Genomic DNA, 17,746 nt, shown 5'->3' with positions numbered 1-17,746 from the left:
TTATTTTTTTTTACTGAATGCAAAGGGGTCGGGGGCTGGGGTGTATATAAATTTATTTGTTCATAACCGGTGTTGAACAGGACTCCCTGCTATGAGGGAGACTCCACTGATAGCACGGCACTCTGTCACTCATCACGCATTCAGCTGTTTATTTATTTATTTTTAATCACAGCCCACACAGACACAAGTTGCACAAGCAGAAGCTTAACATAACCGCGGTTATGTTTCCTCCCACTGATTTCTGGGTATTGATAAGGCTGCTATATCACCCAGAGGTGTATCCATTACACTTGTGTGGCGTTCAGTTTGGCGATTGAAGCGGATTGATCTTTGTTTTTGTTATTTTATTTTGTTGTTTTAGTTAAATATTTTTGCCGGAACCTGTAAATGGGAAGGGTGAAGGTGTTTGTTTATTTTATTTCATGTTTTGTGTGGGTGCGCTCTCTCTCTCTCTCTCTCTCTCTCTCTCCATGCGGCAACCAATGGTGTTCCCCGGCACTGACGCACCTCCCTCTCAGGGGTGTCCCGCTGGCGTGTGAGAACCTGGTACGCCCTGTACACAGAAAATTTTACATACGGCTCCAAAGAGGCATATTGGATGCTTACTCAAAACTCGGGGTGTCCGATCTTGTGATCAGCCTGGGTTCAGGTTTTTGTTTTAGCCCTGCGCTCTTCATACTGGGCTAAAACAAAAAACCTGCACCCACACCAGCTGTTTTTGGTTAAGATTGGACACCCCTAAGTTATGCTCTTAGAGCCCAGGTCAAACTCCCACCCCAATGGTAAATGCAGACATAAATTAATAGAAAATGGATATTCCTGTCTGTTTTCCTTCAGGAAAATACAGGTAAGAGTAATCTGAACCTATTTACAACACGTGTTGTAATGAATGTGATTTTGGGATGGTAAGAAAAAAAAGGGTAAGATTAAAACCCTTTCTCCAGCATCGTTACTCATACTGACCTTAATACAAAGCAAAACATGGCAGCAGCATGTTGTGCTTGCGGGGAACAGAATTTGCAGAAGAAACTATACTCATCCGTATTTATAACCTTAATGAATTTCCCTGCCAGGACCACTAATACAAACTCAATTGATTAAAACGCAGATACAGACTAAAATTACTGTAAGACCGGTGCCTGCGATAACGGTCGGACGGTTCTTTACAATGCGTGCGATAACTCTCGAATGGGGCCGTACATATAACTCACCACCATCCATTCCCGAAGACGACAAATTAATAGCGTGTGCGGTTGCCCGCAATGGTAAAGCCGCCTCAACAGCTCCTCATTTGCATGAGGATTATGAATCTTTCTGGCAACGTATTTAGAGCGATGTGTTGCTAACCCCACACGCTGGTTTACCCCTTTAGCAGGGGACGGGGGGGATGTGATAAATACGCGAGCGCGCTCACGCCACCCTCTGAGCTTCCTCGTCTTCCCGGGGAAACGGCGGCATCTGGCCCGTCGAAGGACGCCAGGCGGGATGGAGGCGCGGCAAACTGTGTGCGTCGCGGGGCTCCTCCCGCCAAAACCGCTAGATCTGCTTTAGCCGCCATCAAAGGTCGTCGATTGATAACGGGGAAGCAGGGGGCTCTAGAATAAGTGGATACGTTTATTGTTGTTGTTATTATTTTTATTATTATTGGGGGAGAAGAAGAAGAAGGAGAAGAAGAAGAAGGAGAAGAAGAAGAAGGAGAAGAAGAAGAAGAAGGAGAAGAAGAAGAAGAAGAAGAAGAAGAAGAAGAAGAAGAAGAAGAAGAAGAAGAAGAAGAAGAAGAAGAAGAAGAAGGAGAAGAAGAAGAAGGAGAAGAAGAAGAAGAAGAAGAAGAAGAAGAAGAAGAAGGAGAAGAAGAAGAAGAAGAAGAAGAAATAGTGCGATTAGGAGTTAATTCGGCTTGATGGGGCAAGGAATTTAACAATTGCCATAAAACAAGGTGTAGCGCTCCTAGTTAAACCGAACGCACTACACATTTCACAAACCCCTGCCAACAATGAGCAGTCAGGATGCAAAGCACAGCTTCTCTATCCTTCCCTGCTAACAGCTCTTAAAAAAAGGGTCAGTCAGTCATTTTGATTTTAGATTGAGTACATTTTTAGATGCTCGTCCCCCCTATCAAAGTAAACTAGTGTTTAAGGGTAATTGTCCTACGGCACTACAGCACAGAAGCGGTCAGAAGCAGCTGGGCACTTTGCAGAATTCTAAGATGGCAATTTGGAGCGAGGGTAATTCCTTTTATCTTCATAGTTTTTTTTTTATAAATAGCATTTCAGACCCTCAGTCCAGATAAACACGTTCACGACAATATTGATTCACTTTGTAATAGCGCCTGCTATTCAGCATTTCGTTGCTTTCATTTAAACTTGAAATAATGTGAGAAGGAGAAACATGAAATTACATTGAAATGTGTGAAATTTGCCTCAAAAAAGTTAATGGAAGGAGGAAGAAAAAAAGCGCAAGGTGAGGAGCTATTTAGCGGGAGGGTAGCCGGATTAAAGAGATTCCTTGATTCAAGTCTTTGACCTTGTCTTGGCTAATGGAATTTACTGAATAAATTGAACGTGTTGGACTGTTTGACACCATTTATCTGCCTGTCTGATACATTATGCATGCATGTGATCAGCTTGTACTTGTCCTAAGAACACTAAAGAATTTAACTGCTCTCTCCTGAAATGAAATTGCCCCCTTTGTCCTTACGTCGTCTATTGCAGAGCCCTCAAGCATTCGGTAGAATAAAAAAAAGGCTTCTTCTAATTTTTATTGACATAATGCAACTGTTTTGGTTGACAAAACATATTTCAGTGAGCATTTTTTTTTTTTTCAAATATATTGTTTTATTTGCATTGAATGTCTCTTAAAGTGCAGGTTTCATTAATACCTGGGACTTGAGGCTGAGGTTTTGTGAGGTTATAGTGGTGATGATGATGATGATGATGATGATGATGATGATGGTCCATGACAAAGGCTGAGTGGTGCAGGGCCAATGATGAAGGCAGATGTTCCACTGGTGTTGTTGCTATGAGACAGGGACTCATGTTTTGGGGAACATACCTGTAGCTGTCAATTCAAGTGTTTGACCCAATCACCAAGAGCCAAAGGGTCAAAGTTGAACAGCGGCAAATGGGGTGTCTTGATGATGAAATGACAAAGTTCACCAGAACTACTGGGACCGCACCTCTGTTTTTGGCTGGAGATCCTGGAGGATCACTGTCCATTCCTTATCAGTCTGCACTCACCTGTACACAGCCTGTAGGCCAGGCGTGAGCTGCTGTGTTCAACTAATCCCTGCCCTCAAAAATTCATTTCACACTGATGTGTCCTTACGAAAGGCTGATGTAATTATTCACTGTGGTATGTATCAAAATTAAGTTAAACCAAAATTAATAAGAGAACTCATTAATATAATAATAATATAAATACTATAATAATAATAATAATAATAATAATAATAATAATACATGTACTGCAAGTAAGAAAATGCAATTTACAACTCAAGGAAATCTAATCTTTACCAGATTATCTTTATAGTCTATGCAAAGGCCAGGTCACGTAGGCGCACGGACGTGAAATACGAAGTTTCTGGAGTCTCGCCGTCATCGCTGTGATCAAGAACATTAGCCTTGAAAAGGAGCGAAAGTGGTATGAAAATAAAGTAATTTAGGCTCGCGTGTCACTTCCTCCGACAGCTGAATTCATCACTGTCAGCGTCTCAATATGCGCCTCCCAAGGTTCTCGCCCAATAATACGCCGGAGATTTTTTTCCGCTTCGCTCGCGCGTCTCGAAACATTATTCAGGTGGAGGAGCCGAGCGCGAGTGAAAGTGACGGGTTTCACGTTGGCCTGGCAGGCCTGTCCTCTCCGTTTAGCCGCAGACGGCCCGTGTTGCCGCGGCTACGCCCGCGGGGCCGCACGGTCGCAGTTCGACGGTCGAACTCGGTTTTCTGACCGACGGTGCGAACATCATGTATTTAACGTGTGTGTTATTGAGTTTTACAACATTTACAACATTTGTAAAACATTATTTGCAGAAAAAAAAGTAATATTATTAATAATAATAATAATAATAATAATAATAATAATAATAATAATAATAATAATAAAAGAAGAAGAGGAATAGCATAAACCTGCCATTCCATTTGTAAGGCATCTGTGTACTAACCCATAAATAAATATGACACGGGTCTACTGATCTGGCATGGGTGATGTAGTGCTGCATATGCAAATGCAATGGGAAATCAATGCTGCCGTCCATAATTCAGTTTGTACACATGTTGGCTCGGCGATCGCTGAATAATTACACGTCTGAGAGGGCTGGGGGCCCCATAAACATCGGCGGCGGACTTAAAAGCGACGGAAGAGCAGGACCTGCTGTAAACAGGTGCGTTTATTATACAGGGTTATTCACAAAGAGCATGGTTCAGAGGAGGGTGGTGGGGATTGCGGATACAGTAAAAGCATAAATTCGTTGCGTTGCGTTGCGTTACATTTTTCCGCACGCTTCGTCACACATTGGCCGTATCTCCAAAGACCACGCGCTTGCAGCGTGACCGGGAGCGTGTGGAGTAGTGCAATGTTTGCGCGTGTGGAGTAGTACAATGTTTGCTTCATTTCGCTCTTCAAAGTTCAGACGCTCGACCTGCTGCGATCACACACAATCTATGGCCTCGCTGTATGTACATACAGCACACGCATGTAGGACAAAGACAGATGTACACGCGGGGTGGGGCACACACACAAAAAAGAAAAAAGGAAAAGGCCAGTGGAAAAAAGACAAAGGAAAAAAAGAAATCACAGTTGGATTAAAGTTTTTAAATTTTTTTAAATCTATGTATATATTACATTCCTCCATGCTTTTTGTTGAAGCGCCATCGTCAAGACCAGTTTCATGACCTGGGATTTGTACAATCGGTTTCCATGGTGATAAAACACAGTGCCCATTGCTTATGGACTCTCCCTCTCATTCTCCAGAAGATCAAAAAACAAAAAAATAAAAATAAAAAAATAAAAATCACAGGGCACACCTGAGCTTTCATCAGTACTGCTTTTGCACACCAGCCAGGATAATAAGCACATCCCATAAATAAATTATTTATTTAGAGAGAGATGGAGTTAGACAGAGAGAGAGAGAAAGAGAAAAAGTTAGACAGAGAGAGAGAGGGAGATAGTCCATCATGCCCTCCAGGAATGGAGCTGAGCCACTGGTTTTTCATCCAACAGCCCTCACATTAGGCAGGAGAGAGGGGGGGCAAGGCAGCTCCCCAAACGAAGCCCTGCAGCCTTGCACCGGTGGGCCGTCCCCCCATCTGGGCAGGACTCTGAGCACGCGGGTGAATTTCAAAATCTTGAAACTCTTCTGGCAGTACGAGACAGGTCGAGCGCGAGGCCAGCACCTAACCGAGCGCCGTTTCATTACATTTGAACCGGCTACGCTTCCCTTCTTCTTCTTTATTTCTTAATTTTTCCTTTCTTTTAAAACACCGGCTGCCACTCATTCGGCCAGGTGCATTTATATTTCACAAATGTAACGAGCAGCAAATCTGCGCTGTCACACGCAATCCAGACATGGCAGTACACTTATGCTACAGTAATTGCATCGTGACCAGTAAGCAAGTTGGCTAGCTGCTTCCTAAGAGGGTGGTGGGGGGGGGTTGAACATTTGGTTACCAATCTGGCATCATCAGCACAATCATGCCATACTGAGATTCTCTGATGGTCAGGGATGGTGACAGGGTCTGTCTGTAGCGAACATGCTCTGCTTGTCTTTCAGGGAGCAAAAAGGACTCACAGCTGGAGAAAGGACCGAGGAGGAAGGATAACAGCACACATGGGACAAGGGAACGACCAACAGGTAGGTGCGTGATTATCAGCGGCTCATTTATATGCTGTGACATAGCGGGCATTTACAGAACCATTAGAGCACTGAGCATGCAGAATAAAGGTGATGAGAGAGAGAGGGCACAGAGAGAGAACATGTGTGCATTAATTCTTGAACTGCGATATCAGATTTTCACAAGGTTACTTGTTTTTTTTGTTTGTTTTTTTGGAGGGAGGGGAGATAGTTCATAATGCATGTTTATGCAACACAAATCTTCATGTCATATGAATAAAATTATACTTTGAGATAAAAAGTATGGACACTCTGAATGGAGGCACGGATAGATTATCCTTTCTGAAATTTCAATTTATTTAATTAGCTTTAACTACTCTTGTGTTTCCTAGGGATCCAGTGCATTTTATTTGAAGCAGTTTTATATCAATTTCAATGATTTTCAAGTAATTAGAGCTGCTGTTGCTTAAGGACTTTGAGAATTACTTATTAATTTGGATATTAAGCGGGTCTAAAATAACATAATAAACCTTCAGAGCCCTCCTGTTCTATCTAGATAAAACTTTTTCTTTTTTTTCTTTTTGTTTGAGATGAGCAGTATTTATTTCGTTATTTGTCTTATTTTATAGCTTCCACTCAGAATGACGGATGCAGTGCATAACCCTGAATCGTGTGCCCTGCTCAAGGGAGGCTTGCTCGTTCAAACCAGGCCAAAGCATGCCCCAAAGAGCACGCGGGCATTAAAATTTAACACAGTACAGGCCTTAATGGACAGACACAAAACACAAATCTCCCGCCGCCCGGGTCAATATTTTGGCAGCTTGCTCATCCCGAGCTCGCACTCCCAAAATAAAGCGGGCAGGAAGGTCGCGGCCTTTTCGAAATGCAGGAAACAAATAATTTAAACAAAACAAAACAAAAAACCTTATTTCCGCTAAGAATATGTGGGCACTGTGAAGGAATACCGAAACGATAAAAAGTGTTCCTTGAGCTCTCGCAACTCAAAGGAGATACAGTGTCAGACCTGGGTCAAATACATATTTGTTTTGGACGAAAATACTTTTCTGCGCTCTGTTGCCTGGTGTAATTCAGCCTGCCAATATGACCAGAAGGCGGGGTTTGCACTTTTTGAGAGTATTCCATTGGTTCCAATACACCAGACGAGATCAGTAAAGCGTAGAAATGTATTTGAATCCAAAACAAATTCATATTTGACCCGGGTCTGGGGTGAGCCATTAGTTTCCAGTGACTTAGCTGGAAAAGAGTGGCAGCTCTGCAAATTCATAGGGTGCTCAGACAAAATAAAAACAAAAAAATAAAAAATGAATGCCTGGCTACAAAGTACTTTGGTAACTTCATCCTTTGGCACTCAGTGGGATGTGTCAGTCACCCGTGGCAGCTAAAATTGCACTTGTATTCAAGCGAGCACTCCCCACAAGATGCCTTTGTGCGTGGCCTTTTGAATAATTGATTAAAGGCATTGATTCTGTAAATTAACAGGGAAATACAAGGCCTTGAGGACTCAGCACCGTCAGACAGAAATATTTGCCGGCGAAGGGGGGGTGGGGGGGAGGCACACAATTAATGAAGAAGTGGAAACGGCCATTTTGTGAGGTGAAGTCTTGAATTCCAGCAAACCCACCCTACCCTTGTGCGTGTGACATTCGTGATCTTTGGCTGGAGGTAAAGTAGAAAGGCTGTCTTCATGCTGGGGGGGGCCTGATTGGTCCATCTGAGAGAAAAAAAAAATGAAAAGCTTAACCAATGGGACATTGTGGAATCTCTCTTCGCTGTCTGCGTTTTTTGGCCAGTCAGTAAACAGTCTCCGGCAGCAACAAACAGCCCATGTATATGTTAATGGTTAACTAATTATAAGTTTATCCTATGTTTTGCTAATGCATGAACAGTCATGTATCTAATACATTAGTTAATGTATTTGTTAACTGCTAACTAAATTTCATGCTTAATTAATGTATTTGTACATCATTAATTCATGTTAACAACTACATTGGTTAATTCTTGAGACCTTAGTGTAAATGGCTACCAGCTCCATGTTGCTATATGGTCATGTGATGGTTAACAGACTAAAGCAACAGATCGATGCATTTCAGGAGATACCATTTATTGCATAGCGGCACACAAAACAATGCTGTAGCGATCAGGCCTGTTGGGCGGGGTGATGTCACAAAAGCAGATAATCCCTGCCAAAAAAAATAGCTCTTAGGCTACCTTGAGCTCACATTCATAAAAAAAAATAAATAGAAAAAAATAGTAATAAAAACATCAATTTATGTGCTTTGGTATATGAAAACCGAATAAAGGAGCTCTCAAATACCCCATCACCTCAGTTTGAGAGAGAGAGAGAGAGAGAGAGAGAGAGAGAGAAAGAACGGTTGGGAGAGAGAGAGAGAGAGAGAGAGAGAGAGAGAGAGAAATAGATAAAGAACGGTTGGGGGAGAGAGAGAGAGAGAGAGAGAGAGAGAGAGAGAGAAGATCTTACAGCCCTTAATCCGGTGAGCTTCCCAGCTCTTTTCTAACCACTAACACGAGCACGGGGTTGAGCTGAGTGGGTTTATTTCGGGCTGATTGGGTGCAGAAGGTGTTCGCCCTGCGGGTGTGTAAGAGACACCGTGGATTGACATCGCAGGTCTTCCGTGACCCGTGAAGCGGGACCGCCGGCGGGGAAAAGTTTACACCCAGGCGCTGACGAGGATCCCAGGGAGCACGAGACCGAATCCAGACAGAATCTACGCATCTGGAGGGGAGAGGAAATCTAGTTTTGGGGATCCAAAGACATTTGGCAGAAGTGAATCTTCAAAGTGAAAAGCAATCTTTCCTTGGAAGCCCTTGTTGAATGTTATAGGTTCTCGATATATAGAAACAGTAAACCTTGCGTAATCTTGCGTAAAGTAGATTATAATCAAACGGCATTATTTATTTATACACCTTTATGGACATAATGTGTTTACCATGAATATTTCACACACATTTACAGGTTTTGAGAATTTAGTCTTGACGGCACACTTGTGCCCTTCAAACAGTGCCATCCAGCGTGCCTCCGCTGCGCGCTGCCGCAGAGTTAGAAGGGCAAACCAGGTCAAAATCACCTCATTGAGTGCAGAGGGAAATGAAGTTTCAGATGATTTTTAAAAACGCATTAAAAATTAAAAAAAAAAAAAAAAAAAGCGGCCCACCCGTGCAAAACCAGGTCCAGATGGCGGCGGGTCCGCCGCGCCGCTGAGATCCCGAGCCAGGCTCCACGCCGCCGGGGCGGTAGGGACCGCGCGGCCTGTTCGGCGTGGGTGAGTAACACCCTCATCTGCCCGGGACAAGGGCGTCTTCTGCCGTAGCGGGGGAACACAGTGACCCGTCCTCTGCTCTCCGACAAGTCTAATTGGAGCCATTATGTTTATTGCTAGCGATCGCTCGGGGGAGCACATAGCACCTCCTGCCTCTTACCCGGGCGGGACAGGTGACAGCCGAATGACAAAGGTGGGGGGGGGGGTTTGGGTGACTATGCCCTCCCCCGAATAGGCGATGGGAGGCAGAGCGCATTCTGATGAAATATGACGACCATTTAAGGGCCCGTATCGCCACGGCAACGCGTGACTGCCCGCGTGCTGCTTCTGTTCCGTCAGGTGGAAAGCAGCTCTAACAACTGTTTAAGGCCCCCGCCCACAACCCCCCACCAGATGGAGGACCTTAGTCATTTATGCTTTCGCTTTATTGGAAAAGAGAAAAATGGGCTGTCGTTTTTTTCTTCTCATCTTTTTTTTTCTTCTTCACGTTTTTTTTTAAAGGGGAAATGAATGCGGCGTTGTGTTGGAGGCCTGTGATTAACTCTCATTAGACTGCGATTACACTGCACGGCGTCTGAAAGCGAATGGGTTTTAATGATGAGAGCAGGTCACTCAGCCCATCTTGTGCTTGTCATTGCGCCCGCTGCCCAGAGAGCCCTGTGCCTGACACCGCGTTAATCCTGGACCACTGCTAAAACTGCTGCTCCTGCTCACAGCCCTGGCAAGCAGCTCCTTGCTAGTCATAAATTCATTCACAAACTAAAGGGGCAGTACGTACATTTATTTTTAGAACAGTTGTGTTAGTGTTTGGTTAAATTGCCTTCACATCCTGATGGATACGTATCAATAAATTTAAACGTTTAAGATTATTTATTTTTTTTAAACAGTCTTTCTGACTGCCCCAAACTCTGATTTTGTTTTTATGTATCGCATGATTTCAAAGTGCTTTACAGTGAAGGAAAACCACCACCAATGTATAACAGTCATCCACTTGCTAGTCCAAAATAAAAAGTCAGAATAAGTGAGGTGTTACTAATAAAAAAAATAGTTGGTCGTAAAAAAAGAATAAGTGATGCATTCAAAGGTCAAAGTTGAACCTTGCCATGGGCACTTCCTTGTAAGCATTCTGAATGACGTGGGGGTCACATGACCTTTTTTTATGATTGCTGTTAATGCACAGGCACTTGGTGAAACTGGCAGTCTCAGAGGTCACATGACCGGTGAACCTGGCTGATGCAATAATGGCACCACTGACGCTCTGTCAGAAGCTCACGGTAGCTAAAGGATGCTCCAGGCGGTGCTACAGGCTAGACCTCTGTTCACCGCAGTGCAGTTTCGATGCAGTCATTCTCAACACTGCCTATGAATGTGAGGTGAGCTGTATTCTTTTCTTTCAGTGCATATGAATACGGATGAGCGCTCAAGTGTGTGTTATTATTCCAAGGTTTTTTTTTTTAGGGTTTTAGGGTTCTAGGCTTACTTCCTCAAGGCATGACTTGAGGAAGTAACCCTAGAAACAGAAGTGTCTCTCACTCTTAAGCAACTCACACACACAGTGTTACACATCGTTACTCTCACTCCTTCTTATGAGCTCATACACGCCCTCATGCGCTCTCTCGCTCACTGTTGCTCAGACAGAGTTAGAGGGCACAGCAGGAGCAGCTGATGTCATCTCGGTCAACAGCGCCTGTCCTTTTTGTGTTTACCTGAAATCATTCACATTTGCATATTTGTTTGTCTCCCCCAGCCAATCCTGTTTGATTGATTTCCCCTGGAGCAGCATTAATGAGGCAAACTCACACACAGACACACACACACTCATATGCACACACACCATACCATCTCATCTAAGGGTACTTTGGGGGCGGAGGGGCTGGCATTCATAGATGCACCGGCTCGAGTTTGGGGGTGACAGGCTCCAACAGCATTACACAGCCAGCCTGGGGCTAGCCTCCATCAATGGTCAAGGGTCATCAGCTAAGGGTTATTTGTAACCAGACAGCACGGAAAACTGCATTATGGGGGGTTTGTGGTGGTGGTGGTGGTGGTGGTGTTGGGGGGGAGGTGGGGTCTTCAGAAAGGAGTACACAATGTATTTTTAAAAATATATATTTGCTCTATTTCTTAATGGATGTGGCACAGTTGAGTTAGAGGTCTATACTTGTGGGCTTAGAACACGGCTCAGTCTTCTGCATTAAACATATGAGCACGCTTTCTCTTCTGAAAGAAATGCATTAAATATGAACTAAAGCCATTGTGCCACACACGGGAAAGGTATCTGCATTCCAAAGCTGCCACCTTGTATAAAGTTTTTAGCCGGGTTAAAATGGCTTGAATCCGGACCACCGGATCTGCGTGACAAAGCCAGCTTTTAAGTTCACTGCTGAATGATACATGATGGACAGTGCGGACAGGAAAAAAGAAAATGTTTTTGCTTTTGTGTTTTTCCTTACGCACTATATATATATATATATATATATATATATATATATAACGTTATATTTTCCCTCATATTTTTTCCTTAATAAAAGGGTCTTCTGTTAATCTAATGATTTATCAAATCATAATAATTTAAAAATGATAATGAACGAGACAATATTAACTTATTTTTGAATAAACGATTTGTTGGAATGCGAAATGTGTTGCCATTTGTATTGCAAAATTAGTCGAATGTATAAATGCATCGGAAAATGTACAAAGTATTGTCATTTTGGTGTCGTTGTCTGAATATAACTCGCCATTTGAACCACCAGTTAAAAAGGGCAATATACTGGCATGAATTTTAAATATATTTGGAGGGCCTCCATACGTAGGTATACATTATTGAATGTGTTCGAGTATATATTTCCACTATCTGGCAGTAGATTTTAATTGTGTAAGGGCTCATCCGCCGGTCCCTCTTGTTTTCGGGGGGGGGCTCTGGCCCTGGGGAAATGAATGGAACGGGCAGGCTGTGCTCTTTTAGGGCCAGGGTCATCGCAAAATTGGGTCCATTAGAGGTTTCATCAGACTGACAGGCCCATCTGATGGATGAGCCCAACTCAAAGAGGTGTGTGTCTGTGTGAGTATCTGTATGAGAGGGTTTGTGTGTGTGTGTGCGTGTAGGTGTGTGTGTGTGTAGAACTGAATTGTGAGGCTCTACACTCTAACAGTTCCAAATTAATCCTTCCACTCTATTGCAGTTATAAGTATTCCCTCAATATTGAAAATGTATTACTTTTTATGTTAGATTACTTGGGAAATAAAGTACTTGATGCATTTGCTATGCATTACCTTTTTAAGGTACATGTTCTGTAGCTAGACATTTAGTACTGTTTGCAAAGGTACTGTTCACAGAACAATCCCCATCCAGAAGGGAAATTACACAATGCAGCCGTCAGTAGCAATGAGACACATGTCATGTGCTTGGAGACTAATCCAAAGCTACCGTAACCTGAAATGTGGCTTTCAGTTCAAAGTATATTATTTTGAAAGTTTTGGACCAGATCAGAGTGTCCTTGCAAACTTCAATATCCCCGCATTCTGGCCGGGGTGAATAAAATGGATTTATGATAGATGCACATTTGGCCAGTGTATCATTGCAAAGACGGAGTGTTCCATTGAAATTATGAATACTGGCTTGAGACTTCACACACAGCCTTTTCTCTCACAAGAGCATGAAAAGCACTTATGATCCTCAAGACTACATTGAGCAGTTCCAGAGCATTTAATTAATCATGTCTGTGTGTGTGTGTGCGTATGTGTGCGCGTGTGTGTGTGCGTGTGTGTGTGTGCATGTGCGTGTGTATCTGTGCCTGTGTGCGTGTGCATGTCTGTGTGTGTGTGTGTGCGTGTGCGCGTGTGTGTGTGAGCCTTTCTTTGACACCGCTCTTGTTTCTCTTTGATGTTGTGAAATTGAAGCAGAAGTGAAGCAAAAGTTTACGCCACAGACATAAAAAGGGATAAATATAATAATAATTCACAGCCAATTGAGCAAATACCCTACTTACCCACCGTGAGCTTATGAGTACTCAGCATATCTGCAAAAAAGCCTGCTTCTGTTGACGGATCATAAGAATAAACTGCGCATTGATATTTTATTCAATAAGCAGGATTTATCCTCTCTCTATCCCTCCCTCCCTCCCTCTCCCTCTCTCCCTTTCTCTCTCTCTATCTCTCTCTCTACCTCACATATCTTTTATGTTGCGCATGATGCCAAATTGACATCATCTGAAGTACAAAGACAGAGAACCAACCACCCCACCCCACCCCTCATCACCCCCCCCCAACTCCAACCCAAAGCACAGATGCATCTCAGCCATGTAAGTCCTGACCTTCCTTCCCTTAAAACAACACAGCTGTGTGATCCAGCCTCTCCCCCAGAGTCCGTCCCCTCTACGCTTTTTTTATATGTTTTTTTTTATTTCCCCAGACGTTGATATTGTGTAATGCTGCTCTCTGCCAAGGCCATCAGAAATAATGAATAAATAATGAGACAGATAACTGCAAAGTGCGCTCGCACCTTAGCGACGGCCTGTTCTGGCAACGCAGTGCACTTTACCCAACTCTCTCGGAGGGGTGTCCTTTGGATATATTAGCGCACCAGTGAGGAATATAATGATAATTTCTAAACCAATAGCCGGTGTGCACCGTAACATGATAGAACGTGAACTTGAAAATAGTACATTATTGTTGTGAATGCCTGTGTAGATTTTAAAGTACTTTCATACCAATGGTACTCAACACAGAAGGCACTTTTTTTTAGCTGGATAGATGTTTAATATGTAAACATCCTTGTAAAAAAAAAGGCTCACGGCTAGACACAAACAGGCAGATACCGTAAGAACGCGCATCTTGGAGAAATGCACACAGGACATTGGAGTAGAGGCTGATGGTTCCTGTATTTTATCCGACTCAAAATCAATTGCAGAGTGGCGACATTCTATCAGCATAATGGGGATCGGAGACGGCGGCGAACCAATGAGAGTTCGCTACAGAAGGGTAAATTCACCTCGCAGGGTTTGAAAGAATACTGCAGGAAGGCCATTGTACTTTACTCCGCTTTGTTAAAGGTATAGGAAAAGAACCTGAATTTGCAGAATGGTTTTCTCAGTATTTTATCTTAGCAGGAATGTCATCAATGCCCTGCAATGTATTTATAAAAATTAAAAAAAAATGTAATTCTTAAGAATTTCTCACTCAGAAAATTCTTAAAGTGCACTTGAAACTTGTGCTCCACAGTGCTTGTCATGATTAAGTGACAACTACAAGGGGACACTAGGCATCATCGTCATTATAAAGTATGTATGCAGTGTGCCTGGTTTTAAAGAGGCTTTGACAGCACTTGCTTTGAACGATAAAACAGTCCAAGGCTGATTGGGGAACGTTCTCAGCAAAACGTTATCGCACAACCAGTCTGAAAGGGATCGTACCCAATGTTCTGTAAAGGTTTTGCGGTGGCAGAGTTGAGGTGGAGCTAAGAGGTGTATGCTGATATGTGAGAGGGCACAGAGTTTAGGTGGGGGTAACAGAGATGGGTGTATTTTGGGATTATGGGAGAGCACAGCGGGGTAGAACCTAGTCCTTCCTGTCCGCTACACTTGCCCATGAAAATAAATATCCTTAAAAACATTGACTATTTTTTCGCTCTTCCTTGTGGTAGAGAATATGTGCCTCCCTCCCTCTCTCTCTCTTGCTCTTTGTCTGTCTCTCTCTCTCTCTCTCTCTCTCTCTCAGTAACAGTAGTGCTGCAGTGCTACATCTGCACAGTGGTTCTCAGGTCACAGCAGCAGCCTGTGCTACATGAAAACAAGCTGCCCCTGCCCTCCCCTGAGCCCAGTCTACCTACCGACTGTGTGTGTGTGTGTCTGTGTGTGTCTGTCTGCACTGTGTGTGTGTGTGTGTGTCTGCGCTGTGTGTGTGTGTGTGTGCGTGTTATAGAGATAGAAACCATGATGAACTAAAGATTTCTCTCATAACTGTAAGTCCAGTCTACTCTAAGTCTGATACAAAAGAGGAAATACGAGATGTATAAAAATGATTACTCAGCAGTACATTTTGGCACTTTTTAGGATTCAGGAAAATGGTACCATCTTGCAAAATGCTGATGTTACAAATGTGACTTTCACCACAGCTACAGCAATAAGCACACAATCATAAATTCTCACCTGCTGAAAGATGTACAATGCAAAATTTTCGCAAACTTTTGCTGTCGGTGGTGTGTAGGCTTCCCCCTTAATGACACTTACCTCTAATTTGATCACACTGTGAATTTAATTAACCCTGCTCACAATGGGCATTCATTTATTACCATGCATTATTACTGTACACGATTAAGGTTATTAAACAGGAAGGAGAGATTACTGTGTGCATACAGGCTAGATTATTATACACCAGGGGCCTGATTTACTGAGACCTTTAGCTTGTGCAAAACTTGCGTACACAAAACTAATAACACAGCCAGTGATTGGTGCAAAACAAATACCGTGACTAATCACTTACTGGTTTTTGTGTGTGGTAAAAGGTTTTGCATGTGCTAATGGTCTTAGTAAACCAGACCCTAAAATAAGAGATTGCAGCCTATAAGCATGACTGTGATAGAACCAAGACTTCCTGGTAACATAAATAGATGGAGCTACCATGTGCTATTGGCTAGCCACTGAAACAGTTCAAAACAGTTCACAACCAGTTCTCTGTTGTGAAGAAACAACTTTTTCATTGGCTCATGTAAGTGACTGAGTTGATGAGTAGGAGCTAAACACTTACTCACTTACCCAAGGTGCACCTGGGTCATGTCATCTGCCCATCAGCTGCTGATTGGCCAGGGTAGTCTCTAACAAGTTATGAGTCAGGGGACACTCTGCCAACTGTAGGTGATTGGGTGCTGCAATTACCCATCATGCATCACTCCACTGGACCTGCAGCTGCAATCAATAAAGACTATTACAGAGAAGGAGTTCAATAAGATGTGTGTGTGTGTGTGTGTGTGTGCGCGTGTGAAAGGTATACATTATTCCAGTTGTTCCTTACAGCTTTCATTGAATTGTTCGGTAACATTTTCTAATGGTCCTTTCTGAGAACTTCAGTAATCCATATTACATAGCTCCTTCATGATGCAGCATGGACATTCACATGTGCTTATGTCAACCACTAAAATTAGGCATACGATGGGTTATGACGCAGCAAGTGACATAGCCATGATATACCAAGCGACACATGCCAGATGCCTATTAACAATTCTTCTTAATAAGCATTAATGGTTGTCTAAAGTAGTGCTTATGAAAGGGCCATTTAGTTGTTATATGAAATGGAACAACCGACTCCTCCATTCTATTCCTTGGATAACACTGTGCCATAGCTGCTTAGGCTTAAACATTGCGTAATTCCAGGTGACACAGATGGGGGGGTTGTGTAAATAGTTCGACCCGCCATGAAAGACTCCAGGCGAAATGTGGCTTTGTAATTCCTGAGAGAGCATCAGGCTATCGAATAACACATTGCAAATAGAGCCATAACAACTGTTCCACTCGTTCTCGGTACGGAATCATATTCTGGCCTCCTAATGGAAAACTACCAACTGCCGAACACAAGGGAATGCCTACGTTTAGCACAGATATATGTTTTAATAGCTGGGTTCTGCTTAAGGGTACATTGGGTCATTTGGGGATTGAGCCAGTACCCGTTTCTTTCTTGTGTCTAGTTCCTGTACTGCTTGTTTGTACGGGTTAACGCGGGTTACATTTTTACAACTATGGGCCAGACAAAGGACTGCTTTTTATTTTGCACTACATTAAAACAAAGCCAACGTGTCTTAACGGAATGGGTTTCAACTGGGGTTTTTAAGCTAAAATAATTTTTGAAAACTTCTTGGAAGATTACTCTCAGGAAAGATTGCTGTTTTGCTACCAAGTATTTCTTATCATAGCAAATGTTCTTCTAAATTAAAGCATTGAGTTTGAGTTGTGGATATTGTGCTTGAAGATTCACAATTGAAAACACAACTTGATTTTCCACTCTACTTTGTGAGCAGAAAAGGCTATACATGGATGCATATTATTATGTTTCATTGTGAATAAATGTGTGTTTGGAAAAACACTGGGGAGGCATTTTATTGAGATGGAAAAATAAATATGTTGATAAATAATCTACTTCTGTTTCCAACCAGTGAGCTGGTTTTATTGCACGGAAATCTTCAGTGATATAGTAGATTGCACCAGATTATAAATTAACTGAAGTGCATGCCACAAACATTTTGAGTGAAAGCTTGGGTTAGCCAATTGATTGTTTATATATGTCAACCACAGTTGGCACTAACATGGCTAAGATTCAATACTGAGGGGCCCATCCCTGCACTAAAACAGAGCCTTAGCAGTTACCAGACCATAGAGCCCATCCCTGCACTACAACAGTCACTTAGCAGATACCAGACCATAGAGACCATCTCTGTTCGAGAACAGTCCCTTAACAGTTATCAGACCATAGAGCCCATCCCTGTTCTAGAACAGTCCCTTAACAGTTACCAGACCATAGAGACCATCTCTGTTCTAGAACAGTCCCTTAACAGTTACCAGACCATAGAGCCCTCCCCCTCTCTAGAACAGTCCCTTAGCCGACACCAGACCATAGAATCCATCATAGCTTC

The 17,746-nt window shown here is 42.9% G+C and overlaps 1 protein-coding gene across 1 annotated transcript in view; it reads left to right on the top strand.

Moving 5' to 3' along the window:
* LOC135253906 (cadherin-18-like) overlaps nt 1–17,746 on the top strand; it is a 203,012-nt gene that overhangs the window by 47,437 nt on the left and 137,829 nt on the right. Inside the window, exon 2 of the mRNA XM_064333747.1 lies at nt 5,768–5,848. The gene's annotated coding sequence lies outside the window, so the exon portion shown is untranslated. The remainder of the gene's footprint in view (nt 1–5,767; nt 5,849–17,746) is intronic.

The sequence above is a fragment of the Anguilla rostrata genome, chromosome 4, assembly GCF_018555375.3.
Source record: "Anguilla rostrata isolate EN2019 chromosome 4, ASM1855537v3, whole genome shotgun sequence".
NCBI classification, from domain to species: Eukaryota; Metazoa; Chordata; class Actinopteri; order Anguilliformes; family Anguillidae; genus Anguilla; species Anguilla rostrata.
Note: the sequence above shows the minus strand (reverse complement) of the source record. Positions and strands in the feature narration are given on the sequence as shown.